This window comes from Ambystoma mexicanum, chromosome 12 (genome assembly GCF_040938575.1).
Source record: "Ambystoma mexicanum isolate Mex_15411 chromosome 12, UKY_AmexF1_1, whole genome shotgun sequence".
NCBI lineage: Eukaryota > Metazoa > Chordata > Amphibia > Caudata > Ambystomatidae > Ambystoma > Ambystoma mexicanum.
The window spans coordinates 423,653,814-423,672,500 of NC_090936.1; the positions used below are offsets into that span (position 1 = coordinate 423,653,814).

The following is an 18,687-nucleotide window of genomic DNA, read 5'->3' on the forward strand; positions in this document are numbered from 1 at the left end:
TTGAGACAGGAACCACAACAGGTAAGGTTCACCAAGTCTTTATTACTGCATACAGGACATCAGATAGAGGCCCCCAGCACCACCAACAACAAAAGCTCAACTGACAAGTCTTCAGCAATGACAAGGTTAAGAACTCTACATTCCAGAATGGGTATACCTCACATGCCCATTCTGGAATGAGCCTACATCACCCAGGCATAGTCTCCTCTTGTCAGGTGCAATGCATGCTTACCATTTATATAACAGTATGGATAAAAGATTGACACTGAATGACCCTTATCAGAATTAATTCTGTCAGGGGAAAGACATTGGAGAGTATTACTGCATCGGGAACTCACACACAAAACACCCCACGCAGCGTTGCTGCGTAAAAAAAACAAAAAGTACTGAACCCACACCAGGACATACTCGGGAACCCCTCACACTGGCGATCTCCACACCAGGCTATTGATCTCCTGGTGTCTATCCTCCTGACACCACTAGGTCTCGAGAGGATAGCTCAGGGGAAACACGCTCGCCTTGGAAGCAAGACGACGTGCCGCAACACAGGTTCGATCCCCGGCTGCCCGCAATAATTAACTATTTATTATTATGTTAGGTCACATATCCTCAATATTCACTGAGAAATGACACATTATCCTCTAGAGAAAAGAACACATTGGACCCCGTCTTTCATATGCATATATAATGTAACTGCAGGGAGCGCTCCCAGAATATGCGTTGCGTTCATTCTCCTCCAAGTCACACCCCTGGAGCACTCAAGCCGTGAAAAAACACAACAATGTGTAGCTTTGCCAAGAGTACCCGTGGGGCACTCCTAAGGGGTAGACACCCATAACATCCCATGAATACAATTCAATCATGGCCGCGTCATTTGGCTACACTAGGTTTCCCCTTGCAGCTGCACTGGGAGACCCGGAGCAAACTTAGAATGAGACCCTTTATTTGGAAACAGTTTGCTAGAACCTACTGTACTTTAATATTCTTGCCATCATATGCCGGTCACTCAGGGTTAGTCTAGTCCCTGCCCATCTGTGCCCAAAGCTTGCTGGCGGCTGTGATTTGCCTCCTGCAGAAACATTCTCTCTCTTGAAGGACCTTCCTCATGGGCAAAGAGACATGCAAATAGTGGTATAGATGAACCATCCGTTACATGGGGTGGGCCTCGCTTCCCATCTAAACGAGGGGGAGCCCTTGGAGTTTAGTGAATAACGAGTCCTGGAACAGGGACATAGTTGTAGGAAACCTTACTAAAAACACCTTCTCTCACAACTTCCTTTTCAGTTGTCTCTCACAGTAACATGATCCTGTTAGAGCCAACAGCAAAGGAACTGGTTCCAATAGGTCAAGTGACTTGTCAGTCAACCTACAGCCGCCTCCCATCATCTCTGTTGTCAGATGGTGCAGCTCTACTCTCTACTTGGAAGTATGCCACACAGCTGTTACTCCAGCTGCCCAATAAAACTAACCACTGAGAGTGATGTCACAGCACTCCAGGAATCAAGAAGAACATACAGCCCTGGCTGCCAGGCTGCAGTCCCAAAGTAAATAAACTAAGTAATTTTTCAAAGGCCCATTCGTCCTTTACTCCCTGTGCCCCGCAGACACCTGTGTAGGCCTCCAATACTAGTCAACAAGGCTCTGCAACAAGTGATTTATGCTATTCTGGGTATTGTAGCAGTAAAATACACACTCAGATATTTGCATGCCCACAATGCTTTGCAAGCAAAACATATTATGGGCAGTTTACACAAATGCATGCTTCAGCGTACACACAATTGTTTTGCAAGCCAACAAAACTGTTTGCAACATTTCCTCTCTCAAATATTGTCAGTAGGATTGTGCAAGTGCTCAGTGAAACTATTCATGTACCAGAGAGGGTAACCATAGCATTCATTAAAATATATGACCCATGTAACGCTGAGAACTTGAAGATTTCTGAATATCTGTTGCCCACAAGCTACGTATGAGTAGCGCCAGGAATATTTGCGTGCCCATAATTCTTTGCAGGCCAAGCAAATAATATTGCAACACTGCACTCCCTTTGTAGGGTAATGTTAGCACTGCTAAAGTAGGAGAGCCCGGGCATACAATATGCCTGCCCAAAATCCTTAGATGGCAAAGTACCAGGTTTGTAAAGACTTCATAGATGGTGTAATGTGCACAGAGCTAGACTGGAATATTGAGGCTAGTTTTGCCGCTGACAAAAGGGTCCTTTTTTACTCTCTATGATTGAAGTAAGTAATTGTTCCTCCCAAACTCAGAGCAGAACTGAAAAGATGTTAATTCAAGTTAAGGCAGCCGAGAAGTTTTTTTAACATCGTTGGATTTACAGAAGACTACTTAAATTAGGTCTTGAGCGGGGTAAATGTGTGATTTGCCCTGGGGGGGTCAATATATAATGTGTATATCATGGCTATTGTGTTGAATTTCGTAGAATAGCAGACAGAGAGGAGGGACTTGCGTGTATCTAGTAGGAGGGCATACATCCTCCAATCAGATGAAAGAACGCTTTAATGGCCATTATGGTCCAAACCAATCAGAAGGCCAGTTAGTATAATTTACCTTTATTAACAGTGATTGCCTCTTATAAATGCTTGAGTAGGTGGTATTAGTGTGCATTGCAAATGATCTTTTGAGCAGCACCCAGAGGTAACCTGGGCAAGCGCACATATGCATAGCTTAGAAATGGACAGTGTCTTACAGGGTGCAGCTTGTAATTGACCATGGACATTCTCCCCTATTGTTCATGCCTTTTTTTAATGGGTGGGTGTTCATGTCTGGCAGAGAGTCTCCCAGGACCCCCCTTGTTATCTGCATATTTCAAGTAACTTTGGGTTTCACCCTAAGTTACTAGGGGAATCCAGACATGGACCCCTTGCTCACTATTCTTAGAGAGGCACAGCTCCGCCCTACTGATGAGGTCCAACCAGACCGAAACACGTGTCTGGGGCTGCTGTTGATACTCTTGTTGACAGGAGAATTGCCTAGCATTTCCGTGCTGGACTGCCCCAGGGCAGGACAAAGACGGATATGTTTGGGATATTTATTTTCTTCTCTGTGAAAGACAGTGAGCTAAAGACTCTGGGTAAGGCTCTTGTAACCAGGACTCATGTCTGGCAGAGAGTCTCCCAGGACCACCCTTGTTGTCTGTAAGGTGCCACAACATTGATGTAAACCTGTTAACCTGAGAAGCGGGGTGGGGGGGCTTCTTGGGGGCGTGGCTTTAGGAAGATATAATGATGGTGCACAGCAGCAGATTCCGTACAAAGACCCTAGCGATGGAACGGGCTAATCTGAGACATGACTGCACGCTTCTCTTGGGCAAGACCACCCTTTTAATCATTGAAGATGCCCAGTCTGTCTGCGGTTGTCTCATTCGTGTCAATACAGTAAAGAGTTCAGTTGGCATTTTCCGCTACCAGGTGAATCACTTTACTCTGACTCACTCCCTCACTGCCACCCTGAGTTTGAAGTGATAGCAACACTGAGGAGCAAGGTCCATGCCATGACATTGGGTTAGCTGCTCTGCAGAATGTGTCCACAGGTAAGCAGCCAGCCTGAACAAGCAGAAAGCACCAGCACCCGGATAACAGTGGAGGCTGTGCAGGATGGCCGCTGCCAGGGCAAGTGACTGTACAGGACGCGGCAGCTGGTGGACGCCAGCCGCGCATGGGGCAAGCGTCCTGGGCCGCTCCTCTGATGGTTCCACACCTTTCTAAGTATACTACACACGCACCAATCTGGGCAGGTGAACAACAGGTGTTGCGGATGCTTAAGCCCATGCAAGGGGGCAGGCCTAAGACACATGGACACGTGTGGCGGCCATCAATCTAAGCCGCAGCAGATGGCTTACCCGCCCCCCGCAGGCACCGTTTGTCAGCCTCTCCCGCCATCTTGTTTGATTTGTGTGGGTATGTCATTGAATTTAAAAGAGAAGCTTTTGGGGTGAATCCTGCCGCAATGAGCTCGGCCTACAATTAACAGAGTGTGAAAGCATCTTTGTCAGAGTGACGACAGCGTAGACAGACACTTGATTGGCAGAAAAAATGATTTCTAGCACTGAAAACACTTAGGCAAATTAAAACCAAAACACCTCATGAAAAAACCTCATGCAAGTTGTACACCTACTGCTCTGCTATTCCTTTTCCATCACTGAGTTGTTTCATATATATGCGGGTTCCAAGCGGGTTTTCATGCTGTGATCCAATGCCCACTTGTCTGATGAATGCTAAGTGAAATTGGGCCTCATTACGAGTTTGGAGGTAACTGAAAAAATAGGAGTTATCAGAAATGCCAGCTGTTTTCTCAATTCGCCTTATTGGAAGTTGCAAACCCACAAGTAGGTAGCGGTTGTAGCGTATGTATGGCGGTGCTTCCTCCATCATATGGGGATACAGAATGGCGACTAACCACTGCTCGTAATCAGGCAGAGATGCTCCAGTTACCGCCGGTGGTGTCTGTAATGCCATTTGGTGGAATGAAGACTGTTAATACCTCTAAAATCCTAAAGAGGCACATTTGCCTGGCCAGAACTAATAACACGTGTAATGTGACACTGTCACAAAGGGGGACATTTCCTGCTAGTTGGGAGTTCTCTATCTCTGGGGGGCCCTTTTTCTTAAGAACATGGGATCCTTCTTTTATCAGATATTGGGTGTTGTTAGACTTTCAGTTTTAAGTGTAATCTTTCTTCTCAGGTCCTGCTGTCTGTTATGTCTTGTTTCCACTTTGGTTTATAGTAGGTTTTCATTCCCAAACAATGGGTCTTATTCCAAGTTTGCCGGTATCCTGGCGCAAAATCCACCAGGATACAGACAAACATACCAACCATTTCCACGCCTGATATTCTGGTACGTACTGCCTACAGGACTCCATGGGGGATTTGCTGGTATTAAATACTGGCTCTTTTATGCCGGTGGGGGCCCGAGTTATCTCCTCCTCCTGGCTGGATGTAATTCAGGTAACCCCCACCGGCATACACGTACTCTGCCGGCCCGGTAAAGTGCCGGTGTACGTAAACACCAGCCCTTTCTTACCAGACTGGGAGGGTCATAATGAGGCCCGATGTGCCTTCTGCAGCCCACCAGCATCTGTGCTGCTCCGCATACCATTCAATTCAAGGATGACCTTGTGGGAGTCCTCCTGGAGTAGCCGTAGTTTGCTACTCTGACACTGACCTAACTCCTGAATGAGGGTGTGACCGCATTTGTAAGGTACTCTCCATTATGGAACAAACAGTCTTGATGTGCTGAGCATCTTCCATTGTAGTGAAACATGACTGGACCAAAGGAGAGAGACCCGGATTTAGGAGACGAGGAACCATTTTAAGACGCTTTAAAATCGAGATTATTGGTTTTATCAGCCCTGGTCTAAAGGAAGTCTAAAGCATTCTGCATGCAGAACCCCCTGTAGCCTAGCCCCACTTTCTTATAGGATAATTAGAATTAGTTTCATGTCTGGTGAATGGGGATCACAGGTTAGAATATAGTTATTCATTTTGGACGACAGATATTTTTAAGTCTAATTCATCTGTATTTTCTATGCCCAGTTTAATGTCAATTCTAGCCTTTAGAGCGTGTCTCAGCTGTGGCCTTTTTATATGTGGTCATGTTTGCCTACCCCAAACCAATTTAACAGCCACATTCTGAGCCTATTGCCAGACGATGGAGCCCTTTGCGGGACTGGGTGGCACATAGATCATTGCAGTAATGTAACTTGATGTTTGCCAAGGCATCGACTGCCACATTATTTGTATCCAGCATAACCTACCTACCTAAGACTTATAATGCAGACTAGACTTTGTCACATGGAATTGGAAGAGTTCTCACTTCATTGTGGAAGGTCTTAGTTTAACCAACAAAGACGCTCCACTGGGCCAACCTGTTTGGATTCCTATGAACTGCGGCACTGGTATCTCTCCTGTGACCTTTCAGTGTTTTTCATATTTGGTTTGAAAGGGAGAAGCCATAGTATGTAAATCTGTTGGGTGCCCTCTGCTTTGTTCAGCATCACCTGAAGCCAACACCCCATTCTTTGACTGATATATAGAAGAAGAGGCGGAGGCAGCTGCCGCTCAAGGAGGCTGACCCCATAGTAGAAGAGATGTACATTTTTAATGTAATCCTATAGGTATGTGAAAAAAGAGGCAGGCGAGGTGCGCACTCCAGTTCCTAGTCAAATATATCAAATGCAAGTAGTAACTGGGTTAAATCCCAAAATGAACAAGTATTAAGAGGGTTGAATCACCTCTGCTGCAGTTCAGTTGCTCTGTTGTTCTTCTCCTCCTAGCGCTTTCTTGTCACAAACAATCATCAGGGAGACTGTATTTCTTTACAGGTGTTACTAATTAGTTGCTCTTTCAGGCCCTCATTACGACCTCGGCAGTAGCCATGCCGCTATTGGCGGCAGGGCTGCCACCGAAATCGCGTCCAGGTCCGGGTCCACAGAATGAGGAATTACCGGGCCATTCCGAGTTCGGAAGGCCCGGTAATTCCTCCCTCCAAGGACCCGGACCCGGTCCTTCCCCATTCCCATTTCAGCCCCCATAGGGCTGAATGAGAATGGGAGAGGGAGCAAACAACGGGCCATTTCGAGTTGGCCCATTGTTTGCTCCCTCTTCCCCTCGCGGGACCCGGTAAGCACGCCTGGTTTGACCAGGCGTTGCTTCCTGGGTCCCGCGAGGGGACCTCGTAATGAGGCGGTACGGGGTAAACGGCGCCTGCACCTTTTACGGCACCGTTAACCCCGTACCGCCAGGGTCGTAATGAGGCCCTCAGTCTCAAAGGATTCTGGTAGCTGTAGTGATCACATTTTTACAATTCAGGTGACCAGCAACCAACACCCCTCCAAGAGCACAAATCTTTCCCAAAATTGGGGGAGGGGAGAAAACCATCAATATGGCTCTCTAAAGTGGGGCACTGTAACCCCGGTCCTCTAGTTAGACCAGAGTGAACAAAATACCTTTTTGCTCTGGGAGGCATCCTTCGGCAGGGCGCATATCCCATTTAGTCCAAGGAACCTAATATGGCCCCTTCACACATTGCTGCCACTGTTCACTCCCCTGCACCACCTCCCGTCACCACAGGCACCCACCAGTGGTGCCAGACCGCTCTCAGCTGCTTCCTATTCATCCAGTTGGCCTCTGGTGGGCCAGGCTTTGAAGATTGATCTATATCACACATCATCCGCTGCCCACTTTAGTTAAAGGATAGTTCCGGGACTTTATTTTTATTGTCCCTACGGTTCGGCCATGTGTTTTTAAGCATAAATCGGTAGATCGTAGAAAACTTTCCTATGGACCTTACCCGACTTTTCGTCCATTAACGCACTCGAAATCAGCCGCCATTTTGTGATAATCCTATCATTTCCCCCCATCGACCTGGCTCACCTGCGTTTGCGGCACTAAATCATATCCCCCGCCCCTGAAACAGACTTTATCAAAACATTCATATTCCCCGCCTCTATCCGTGACGTGACTGTGCTGCGTAGGCAAACGCGCCCAGGCGTCTTCTACGCGACTCCACAAAGAATTCGAAACAGGGGTGTGTTTGTGAATGAATGACGTGTATATGTCGTGGCATTATGCGGTTTGCAGGGGGGCGTCCAGCGTGAGGGGGGATGCTTGGCAGGAGACACGGAGTCTGGAGGTAGACATGGGAACAACAACACATGCTCTATAGACCCCTTTGAAGTGTACATGGTCTTTGGCACCTCTTGGCCTTTATCGCTCCCTGACAGCTCCACTTGCCAGCGCAAGTACCCCGGTGCGAACTGCCTTTGATAGGGCGGGGGGTGGATTGGGGCGGTGGTCGTGCAGACAAGACACAGGAAGACTCGTGAATGGAGACACACTTATGTGGATTGAAGGTGGGCGGCCAGCGTGAGGGAGGATGCTTGGCAGGAGACATGGGGTCTGGAGGTAGACATGGGAACAACAACCCCTGCTCTATAGACCACTTTGAAGTGTACATGGTCTTTGGCACCTCTTGGCCTTTATCGCTCCCTGACAGCTCCACTTGCCAGCGCAAGTACCCCGGTGCGAACTGCCTTTGATAGGGCGGGGGGTGGATTGGGGCGCTGGTCGTGCAGACAAGACACAGGAAGACTCGTGAATGGAGACACACTTATGTGGATTGAAGGTGGGCGGCCAGCGTGAGGGAGGATGCTGGCCAGAGACATGTGGTGTGACAAGACAAGGCACAGGAAGACTATTCAATGGAGACACACTAGATTCATTTAAAAAATCAAAACAACCATTGTTAAAATATATGTTGGGTTTTATTTTAGATCTTAATTTCAATTGAACATAAATAATAAACATTACACATTGTAAAGTTCCGGTTGCAGCACATCCAGGGAAAATCCGCGGTATTGTCCACTGTCGCTGGGGAAATGTTGTCTAATGGCAAGTACCGCACAGGCAGGTATTACTCTCCGAACGCGGTGTCCGAGCCTCCCGTGAAGCCACCAAGTGAAGCAACGATAGGCCACCAGCCTGTACCACCTGTGAAAAAGAAAGAAGCAAACTGTATTAAAATGACAAAACTTTCTTATCAATGTCAATTCAGGTAAAAAATGTCATTCTGCTTTGAAAAAAATTCTATCTAGAAAATGCACAATATGGAACCAATTTACATGCGTTCGAATGATATGTAGATGTAATTTTATATGTGGGAGACGACCATGAAATAGTAGTGGCATCACTGACATCACAACCAGAGTATACTTACTCGTTACTCGGATTACGCGGACGAACAGTGCCGCGAAGTTCGTGCATAAGCACCATCATCATCCTCAACACGGTCCGTGAGAGGCAGGCTTCCCTGAACTCTGGCAGCTCGGTGATGCATTGCGGACTTGGCTCGCCTTCCGAAATGTAGGCCAAGCACCCGGAATTTTCACGGCAGCAGCAGTTCTCCTCCTCAGTTGGCATTAGCTCGCACCGATTGCACGTGCACCAGGTGGAGACGCCGTCCATGCGACATGGTCCAGGCTCTTCATCCGTTGACTGGTCCTCCCAACTGCCGTCCGAATCCCCATCGTTTTCGCGTGCTTGCCTTTCCAGTAGTTCCTCCTCGGTGTACTCGGGCTCGTACATATACGGCATTATTGTAGCCATTGTGTGGTAAAGAAAGTAAAATAATTTACAGAGATGGTACAGGTGTTCACAAGGCCTAGAAGCGGCGAAGGTAGCTGACCAGAGCACTGAAACGAGTCACAGAATACTCAAAGTAACACAGAGAGAGGAATGGAACCGAAAATCTGCTGCTGTGTGTTGTGAAACGGTGTGTTTATACTTATTGAGGAAAGAGGCGTCCTGCCATTTCCATGGCGACACTTCATTAGCTGAGGCGCAGCGATTGTTGACATGAAACGTGCTTTGGCGTTGGGAAATGGGCGGTACGCGTCTGCTGATGTCTGTTTCAGGGGCGGGGGATTTGATTTAGTGCCGCAAACGCAGGTGAGCCAGGTCGATGGGGGGAAATGATAGGATTATCACAAAATGGCGGCTGATTTCGAGTGCGTTAATGGACGAAAAGTCGGGTAAGGTCCATAGGAAAGTTTTCTACGATCTACCGATTTATGCTTAAAAACACATGGCCGAACCGTAGGGACAATAAAAAAAAAGTCCCGGAACTATCCTTTAAAGAGTAATCATAGCCCACAGATGCGAACCACTCCCCAGGACACATCTACCCACACTTACGTGGATGCTTGTGGTTTGAGTCTAGGCCGACACATGAAGATTACATCATTTGTCAGCCGGTTAACATAGTGCTTCATAGTGGCACATCTACGCACACCCAGAGAACAAGACTTAGATGCTAGTGGTTTGAGTAAAGAGAAACAGATAAAGAATACACAATTAGTGAGCCAGATAATATAGTGCTTCATGGCAGCACAATTTGTAAGCCAGACAATGGCTTCTGTTTGTAAATCAGATCGTTTTTCTTTTAAAGGTAATCACCTAAGCAGATGATGGGCATTTAAAAAATATAGCCCACAGTTAGGTTGGTTTGATTTGCATTAAACATGTGTGCTAGGCCACATCACTGAGGCTATTGCCATGGGCTCCTTAAGACCTGCAGCCCTTTTTGACACTTGAAGTTCCTGGCTGGTTGGCAGTTGTTGGCCTTGCAGCCAGTTTCTCGTGTGGTATATTACTTCCATGGGTGCGGAGGATTGCGTTGGAGTATTCATTAAGGTGACGGGAGGTGGAGGGGGGTTTTGGGAGGTCTCCCCCTCATTTATTTTCGCTGAAATGAATTGTAAGATATGCGATGTAATCGCATTTACAGTGATGGATGCGATGCATTCACTTAGTTCCCGAACCATCTACAAGGAATCTCACATATTGCTCGATGACTCCCTTGACCTGCAGTGGAAAGAACTACTGCACCAGTGAAGCAATGAGTTAAACATTAATGCTTGGATAATCAAGTGTCTTAATTATTCATTGCGTTAGGCAATTAGCACATGATGAAGGCAGGATTTTGAGTGCTACTTATTCCACATGAAGAGCTTGGGGTGTCCTGGCCAAGGGATTTAAACCGATAACACTGGACTGTAGAGTTGTGCGTTTGTCAAAAGTTAACTCCTGCTGTGTGCTCCTATTCCTGTGGAATTGAATACATTATAAGGTTTAAGCATTACTGTTTTTGTAGAGGGGTACATATATTGAGACTGTGGATTAACATCTACGACAAATTAATGTTAGCTTCCTGTCTAAAGGGCCCACTGTGATTGGGGTTTGCTACTAAAGTCACATGACATGCTACAGCCAGCTCTCTGAAATGGCGAGCTGGACTTAGGGAGAAGTACACTTTGTGGTAAGTTTATTTGATCAAATAATGAAGCCCCACACCGGCGCACCCTACTATTATCTTCCCTTCTCCGGTGTTAGCCCAAACCCTCCCCAGGTCACATAGAACATGGTGCTGCCAAGTTCTAAACCCTAACATATGCCATTTTCACCTTTATTTACAATTAGGCAAAGTAGCATTCTAAAAGTATATAATAAAATGAGATTAAATAGTATGACATTTCCTAGCACATTAAAGCTTTGAATAAAATGACTAATCATTAACTTAACAATGTAAATATGTTACACTAAATATTACACTACCACATTAGAGTAACTCATGCCCCAAATGATCTCAGACAGTACAACTTGAACAACCATACAATTAAACATAATAGTAGCACATACCTTCCCTATACTTCATTCCAGGACATAGGGCCTCATTACGAGTTTGGAGGTAGACATCGTGCTAATAGCGCCATGGCTTCCTCCAAACTCGGGTCTGGGTTCCTTGAATGAGGAATTACCGGGTCATTCCAACCTTGGAGGACCCAGTAATTCCTCATTCAAAAAACCTATCCCCATTCCCATTCGAGCCCCCATAGGGCTCAATGGAAATGGGGAGGGAGCTAATAACGGGCCCGTTAACAACGGGCCTGCTATTAGCTCCCTGGTCCCCATGCGGGACCCGCAAAGGACGTCTGGTCTGACCAGACGTTCTGAGCGGGTCCCGCAAGGGAACCTCGTAATAGGGCAGAATGGGTTTACCGGCACCGGCACCATTACCAGCGCCTTTAAACCCATTCTGCCCACCTCGTGAAGAGGCCCATAGTCTTTGTATCAGCTCGGAGGCACCCGAATTATGCAGCTACACCGATTGTCAGACCTTCTATTATGCCTACCCTCCACTCTCCATTTCGCTTCTTTTTTCTCCATTTTGCAGCTTCACCAATGATCCCTCTTCGGACCGTGCATCTTGAGACTGGTTGTCTTCCCTCATGTCTTGCCACACTACGCCTATTCCAGCTCTGTCCATCCTCCATCACTACATGGTGCAAACCACTCCGTACTATCCTTCTTGATTTATAAAACACAGACTCACCCTTGTTTACCCTATTGGTTCTTTACTGTTTACCCAGTTTCCTTGGTTCTTGGGTATAAAAAAACTCCATCTTCCATCATTTATTCTTTTTTACTATACCTGTATTTCCGCACCCTCTCTAGTATGCGTCCCAGATGCAATGCAATTTCTCCAACTACAACTAACCATGGAGGACACAAGCCTGATTTCATGTTTCTCCTTCTCATCATCACAAAAGGCGAATGGCCAGTCATGGGGTGAGGTGTATCTCTGTATGCTGTTATTATCTCCCACACCACTTGATTCCATGGCAAACCAATTGCTAATGCCATCTGTACTATTTATTCTTTCCACTAACCTGTTACCTTGAGGATGATGGGCCTCATTACGACCCAGGCGGTAAGTTACCGCCTGGGTCGTACCTTTACCACCATGGCGTAAACTATGTTTACGCCATGGTGGTTGGCGGACTTACCGCCCCATTCCGAGGTTGGCGGGGCGGTAAGTCCCCAATCCCCATTTACCCTTCCCCATTCCCATTTTTGCCCCATAGGGCATAATGGGAGTGGGGAAGGCGTTAATTACGCCACCGTAAATTACGGTGGCGTAATTAACAACAAGGTCCCTTAGCGCCATGGATTTTTAACACCTGCTAAAAGCAGGTGTTAAATCCTCCATGGCGCTAAGGGACCTCGGAATCAGGCGGTAAGGGTCGGCGCTGTTTACGCCGCCGTAAACCCCTTACCGCCTGGGTCGTAATGAGGCCCGATATAGGGAATGTCCTAATTTTTGTAATACCACGTACTTCCAAAAACATCCTAATTTCATTAGACACAAATTTCACCCCACGTACAATGCATTTGTGGTTCCTTCCATCAACCTTCTTTTGATGAGACTACAACCGAGGTGCCCTTGTAAAGCACTCATCACTTTTTTTGTCTCACTGCTTCTGGAGGAACCGACTTTTCCCTTCTTGTCAAACCCCACTGACATGGTACCAGTTCATCTTTTACCACACTAAACGCTGTATCTCATTCTGGTCTATCTGGCCACCATCTTGCGTATAACCCACCATACGATTGAACTCTACATCACTGTGCAGTGCCCCTTTCCACTCCTCTTCAGGGACTACCACTCCCACCAAATCACGTATATGATTGCCACACACATGTCCATTCGTTCATCTGCTACCTCCTTTAATGATCCAACAGGAGGCAGTCTTGATAGACAATTCTCCACCACATTGTTTCGCCCTTCAATATACTATATCGTGAACTTTAATTCTTGAGTATTTGACAATCATTTAGCAATTTGAGGTGTCACCAAACCCGATTCATGGGTTGAAAACAAATGCACCAATGACTTATGGTCACTCCTTACCACAAAAGGTATTACCCTGCAATATCTCGCTGCCCAACAACATGCCCATGACTCCTTCTCTATCACTGAGTACTTCCTTTCGCACTCACTCAATGCCCTCGAAGCAAATGTGATTACCACATTCTCTCGGCCTTGCCTCTGACTCAACACTACCCCATTTCCCTTCTGACTGGTGCCAACTGTCTAAAATGTTCTTGCAACCAGCTCAAATCTGTTTAAGGAGAGTAACTTTATGATAGCCTCCTTGATGCCCTTGAACACTCACCTCATCTGGTCCGACCATTTGAAAGTACACCCCTCCTGAGCACTTCCCTCAACACAGCAGTACTCTCTGAAATGTTTGGAATACATTTTGCATAGAACACCACTGTCACTAGAAGTATTGTTAACTGTTCTTTATCTTCTGGTTCAAACACTCCTCTGATCACTCTCACTAATTCAGTCTTCAGTTTTAGTCCTCCTCTGGTTACCTCATGCCCCAAGTAAACTTAAAATGTTCTTATTTCATGGTTAAGCCTGCCTCTCTTAAAGACTCCAACACATACACCAATGACCGGTCATGCCCCTCTTCTTCCCATGCACACACTAAAATATCATCTCGGAAACAATGCATGCCTTTATCACCCTTAAACAGATGTTTCATAACCCTCTGGAAAATTGCACTCATGGAGGCTAACACAAAAGGCATGCATGTGTACTGGTAAACTCACATAGGAGTTATAAAGGACGTGGTCTATCTTGACTCTGGATATAACTCTATCTGATGATAAGCTAAAGACAAATCGATTGTTGAAAACAATGTCACTTTCTCCAGAGTAGGCAGCATGCTATTTATATTTGTAAGGGGATATTTGTCTACACATATTGCTTTGTTGATGCCTCATAAATGCACTAACACACGTATCTTGCCATACGATTTCTGTGTAACTACTATTGGTGACAAACATTTGCTCACCTCAATTGGCTCAAATATAACTCCTCTTCACAACTTCATCAATTCTTGTTCTAACTCCTCTTTAACACTCAAAGGAACCTGTCTCACTTTGTGTACTGTAGGCACCACCCCACCCTTCAATTGTATTATGTGTTTAAAAACTTCCAATCTTCTAATTGTGTCCTTGAACACTTCCGGGAACTTCCTTGCCACCTCTTCCCCATAATTGTTTGCCATAGAAACCTTCTGTATGTGCTTGAGTTCCATTTACAAGCAACGCTGGTGCCTCCACCCTATCAGATTGTCACTTACTCTATTACGCATACCTTTCCTCTAGTTACCTAAACTTATATCACACCAAACATAACCCTAAATGTGAATGGTATTCATCCACAAGCGTAGGGATCAAGGTCATTTTCACTCAATTCTTAGTCCTCCTCCCGTGTGCGGGATTTATATACTGTTTGGGATACCAATGTATATGGTGAGCCATAGTCTACCAGCATCCTCACTTTCGCTTCATTTACTGTGACATCTACTAGTGGCGGTCAGTAGGGTCCCTCTACTTCTTCCCTCTCCTTTACTGTTGGCACCCGGATCTGTACTACCACCTTTGAATAATCATTTTCATCACACAGGTTTACTGCATTCATCTGAGATTTCAGCCCAGGTTTCCTCTTTCACGAATCTTATGATCGACACAGTTTTGCAAAATGTCCCCCTCTGTTGCATTTCCTGCATACTTCTCTTTTTGTTGGACATTCCAGGTGTGGCAATTCCACACTGGAAACACGCACCCTTGAAGTTTGTTCCCACGGACGAACTTCCTCGAGCACCGGAAAATTCCTTCTTCCTGGTCACTGCAGCTATCTTTCCTTCCCCTTCAGGTAGCTGTAGAACATTTATTTCTATTTCCATATATTCATCTTTTGTTCTTTCATCTCTACATATTAGGCACATATCTTGCTTAATTCTATGCTTCTAGCTATTTGTAGTGCCTCCCCCAACGTGGGATCCTTAGCTTGACAACATTTCTCTTATATATTTTAATCTGTTGTGTGCAGTATCAGTTGGTCCCTAATATATTCGTCCGCTAGGTCGGTGAAATGACATGGAGCTACTAATATTCTCAGATCCACCACAAAGGCATCCACACTCTCCCTTTGCATCTGCTAGTGAGAGAAAAACGTGCACCGTTTCAGTACAATGTTCATCCTACGGCCGCAATGTCCTTCCATTTTTCGTAGTGCCAAGTTGTACATAATTCTCCTTGAAGGAGCATCTCCCTCACCATCCACTCCTGGAAGTGGGTCAGGAATGTGCTTGATAACTCTTACTGCCTCTTTCTTGCATTCGTTCATCAGCAAATGTGTCCTCACCAATGGCTTGCAAACAAAACTTGAACAAGTTAATTATTATTTATTTATTATTAAGTCTTTCCACTCCTCCCACTCAGTAACAGGCTCTCCTGGAGTTTCTAGGAACTTGTCTGGGGATGTTATTCCTGGACTCGCCATCGTATACTCCTTGTCTGTCAACCCCTTCTGCCCTCAGCTCAAAATCCAGATGTGCTCTTTATGCGCTTTTAACCCCTTCTTGTAACTCTTGTTTGGCTCACCACATCCACCTGGATAGTCTCATGGAGATGGCTGTGCTTTCAATAAACGCAGCACATTACTCAACTTGCTGCCCTTTCGTACATAAATCCTCTTGGCGTATTCATACAAAGCTGGCTGTACCCTTCTCACACACTCACATCCTCGGGCATCCCACGCTTGCAGCACGCGCTGTGCCTTGCCTGCTCCTCACTGAAGTGCACAATAATGGGTCCTCAGCTGACACCAGCACTCACCATGCCGGGCTACTCTCTGAGGCCTCAGGCAGTGCAGTCCTTACTCTACTCCCTTACTCACTTACTCCCAAGGCAGCCAATTTCCACTGCAGGCAGTACCTGCTCATCGCCATGGACATGACGACCAGACACAGGGAGAAGTACACTTTGTGGTGAGTTTATTTAGTCACATATAGGAGCCATGCACGGGTGCACCCTTCTTTCTTCTTCCCTTCTCCATAACCGTCTTTCCTTGAACCCATCCCGGGTCACATAGCGGGACTTACCCTTACTATGGCCCCCTATCCAGTAATACATCATATCCCATATACATTGTCCACACATAATGAGATGAGACAGAGGCCTTTTCTGAACTTTTGAAAAACATATTACATTTTATTTGGAAAAAACGCATGGTCGCTTTCTTAGAGTCATCCTACTAGGTGGTCCCAGCACTGCTCAGGCCATAAGTATGCCTGGCCCAAAAACATCATCCTTTCCTGGGTGGCTCTGCCAATCCTGTGTTACATAGTCCAATTTCCAAACCGGTGAGCCTTTCTCACTTCCATTTCTGGTCTTGCGAGAACGCCCCGCCCTGGTAGCCGACTGCCAGTTCAGTCACTCCCATTTAGTCATTGGAGCGAACAAGGAAACTGCATCAGTTGTTGAGGAGTCCCAACTGTCCTTACTGTTATCTGTGCCCGTCTTCCCCCATCCTGGCTGATGTGACCGCAGCGTGCCTCCTTCTCTAGGACCGCCCTTGTAACTCCGCCTGCGACAGAAAAAACAATTAGAAACCTTGCTACAATCACCTATGAGAAAAATTTGACCTGGTTAACAACCATCAAACATCATAAAAAACCTGCACGAAATTGAAAAACAAAATTGGTATTGTCTTTAATTGTGGCTAACCTTCGTCCCTTACCCCATTTCTGGAACTACAGCTTGGGCTGGAGGGTGGCTGCTGATGCCTGGGCTGGAAGAGAGGCCTGGCCCACTCAGCCCATGCTATTTAAGTGCATCCCCAATCCAGGCCATTTCCGGGCAGACCATAGTGGGGCACGCACTTCTGCCCCCTCGATGAGAGGAGGCGAGTCCATGGAGGGGGTGCCAAGAGGGGTGGCCAGCTGCCCCTCTAGCACCCCCTGCTCGCGGAAAGTACTCAGCATGCCTCTTTTTCTAGGGCTGCCCTTGTAACTCTGCCACTCTTTGGAGGTGGTCCCCACGCAACCCTCAATGCCCCCACAAGCCTCAGTTACATCTCTCATACTCACTATCACACTATGTACATCCTGCCTTTTCCATCACTCCCCGCAGCACTAAATTGAAGGTATCCCTACTGGTATCGGACAGATGAACCCCATTTTTAGCAAAGTTTGCCGGGTCTCTATCACACAACATTAGGTGCCTGTCAAAAGCCAGCCCTTCCTGCTTCATAAATCGTTACATATTTTTAGTGCCCCATCTCCTAGACTTTTCTATGGCTGCATTTGACCCCGCTCCACGCCATACACCCCTCGGAAGCATTTCTGACCATGCTATTTCTGTTTCAGGAAGCATCCGACCGAAAATTGTGATGCCCTCCTGCATCTCCTTAAGTAACCGACCCCTTCCCAAATCAGCGCGGTCATTACCCCCTAGGTGTACTATGAGCATCCTGGGTTCCCCCATGCTGGCCAGTAGTCTGCGTACCGCAGAGAGCAAAGCGCGCCATTGCATGCTCGATGTGCCCGCCAGACCAGCTCCGTCTCCTGAAATCCTAACTGGGTCCCTCGCCTAGGCCCTGCCTGGGCCCTCTTTTCCACCTGGGTGATGAAAGAATGGCCAATGACCCAGACTGTGCGGCCCACTGAAATAGAAACAAAACACCACATATTATAAAGTACGCCCCCTCCAACTGTCCACCCCCCCTCGATCCCACAGCATTCTTCCTTGAGCTCTCACATTCCGGGCAGCATCCCGGTGACCTGCCCTCTCGGCCAGATATATAACTTATACCGATCTGACTCCCATCTAACCATCTTCTGAATGGCTGATCCCGGCATACCCGCCTGGAATGCTGTCTTTGCTGCCCCTATCCTGAACCCATGTGAAGACTAACCTTCCCCATGACATCCTACTTTAATATTGCTGACAACACCCTGCAGGCTCTAAATATCCCAGCCTCTCCCCGACTCCTGCACAGCAATCTCCCATGGCAACAGCTCTTCCCCTACCCACCCGCATCCCACAGCTTCAATGCTTGAGATAATTCAGCTTCATGTTCCTTTACCCAAACGCAGCTAAACTGCACCTCCTTAGATCCCTATGTGCCATTTACATGAAAGATAATCATTCTAGAAATGAGCCCCTCAAGGCACAGTAGCCAGTCCTTGGCATCCCCAACGCGACGCCGGTCCGGTTGCACAAAATGCAGAAACTGAACAGATTCCATGGCAGTAACGCTACCCCATTGTCGTGCGTTTGACAAAGCTACTGACAAAAGTGACACGGCGGCCGCTTGTACAGTACTCCTGCCAAACCACTTATCCCCCTGTTAGACTAGCCACATCTGCAATGTCTCTTGCGGCACTGTGATCGCACCCCAAACATAGTCGCCACTCGATGAGGAAGCCCCAGCCGGCACCAGGGTTGGATTGGCCCCTCGGCCTTTCGGC

At 46.9% G+C, this 18,687-nt stretch overlaps 1 protein-coding gene and 1 long non-coding RNA gene across 6 annotated transcripts in view; one reads left to right on the forward strand and one right to left on the reverse strand.

Annotated features, from left to right (window-relative positions):
• Positions 1 to 18,687, forward strand: part of IQSEC3 (IQ motif and Sec7 domain ArfGEF 3) — a 1,249,628-nt gene that overhangs the window by 700,682 nt on the left and 530,259 nt on the right. The window lies entirely within an intron of this gene.
• The window catches only part of LOC138513602 (uncharacterized), a 69,687-nt gene continuing 67,395 nt past the window's right edge, over positions 16,396 to 18,687 (reverse strand). The window contains exon 2 of the long non-coding RNA XR_011281782.1: positions 16,396 to 16,802. This is a non-coding gene — a long non-coding RNA (uncharacterized lncRNA). The remainder of the gene's footprint in view (positions 16,803 to 18,687) is intronic.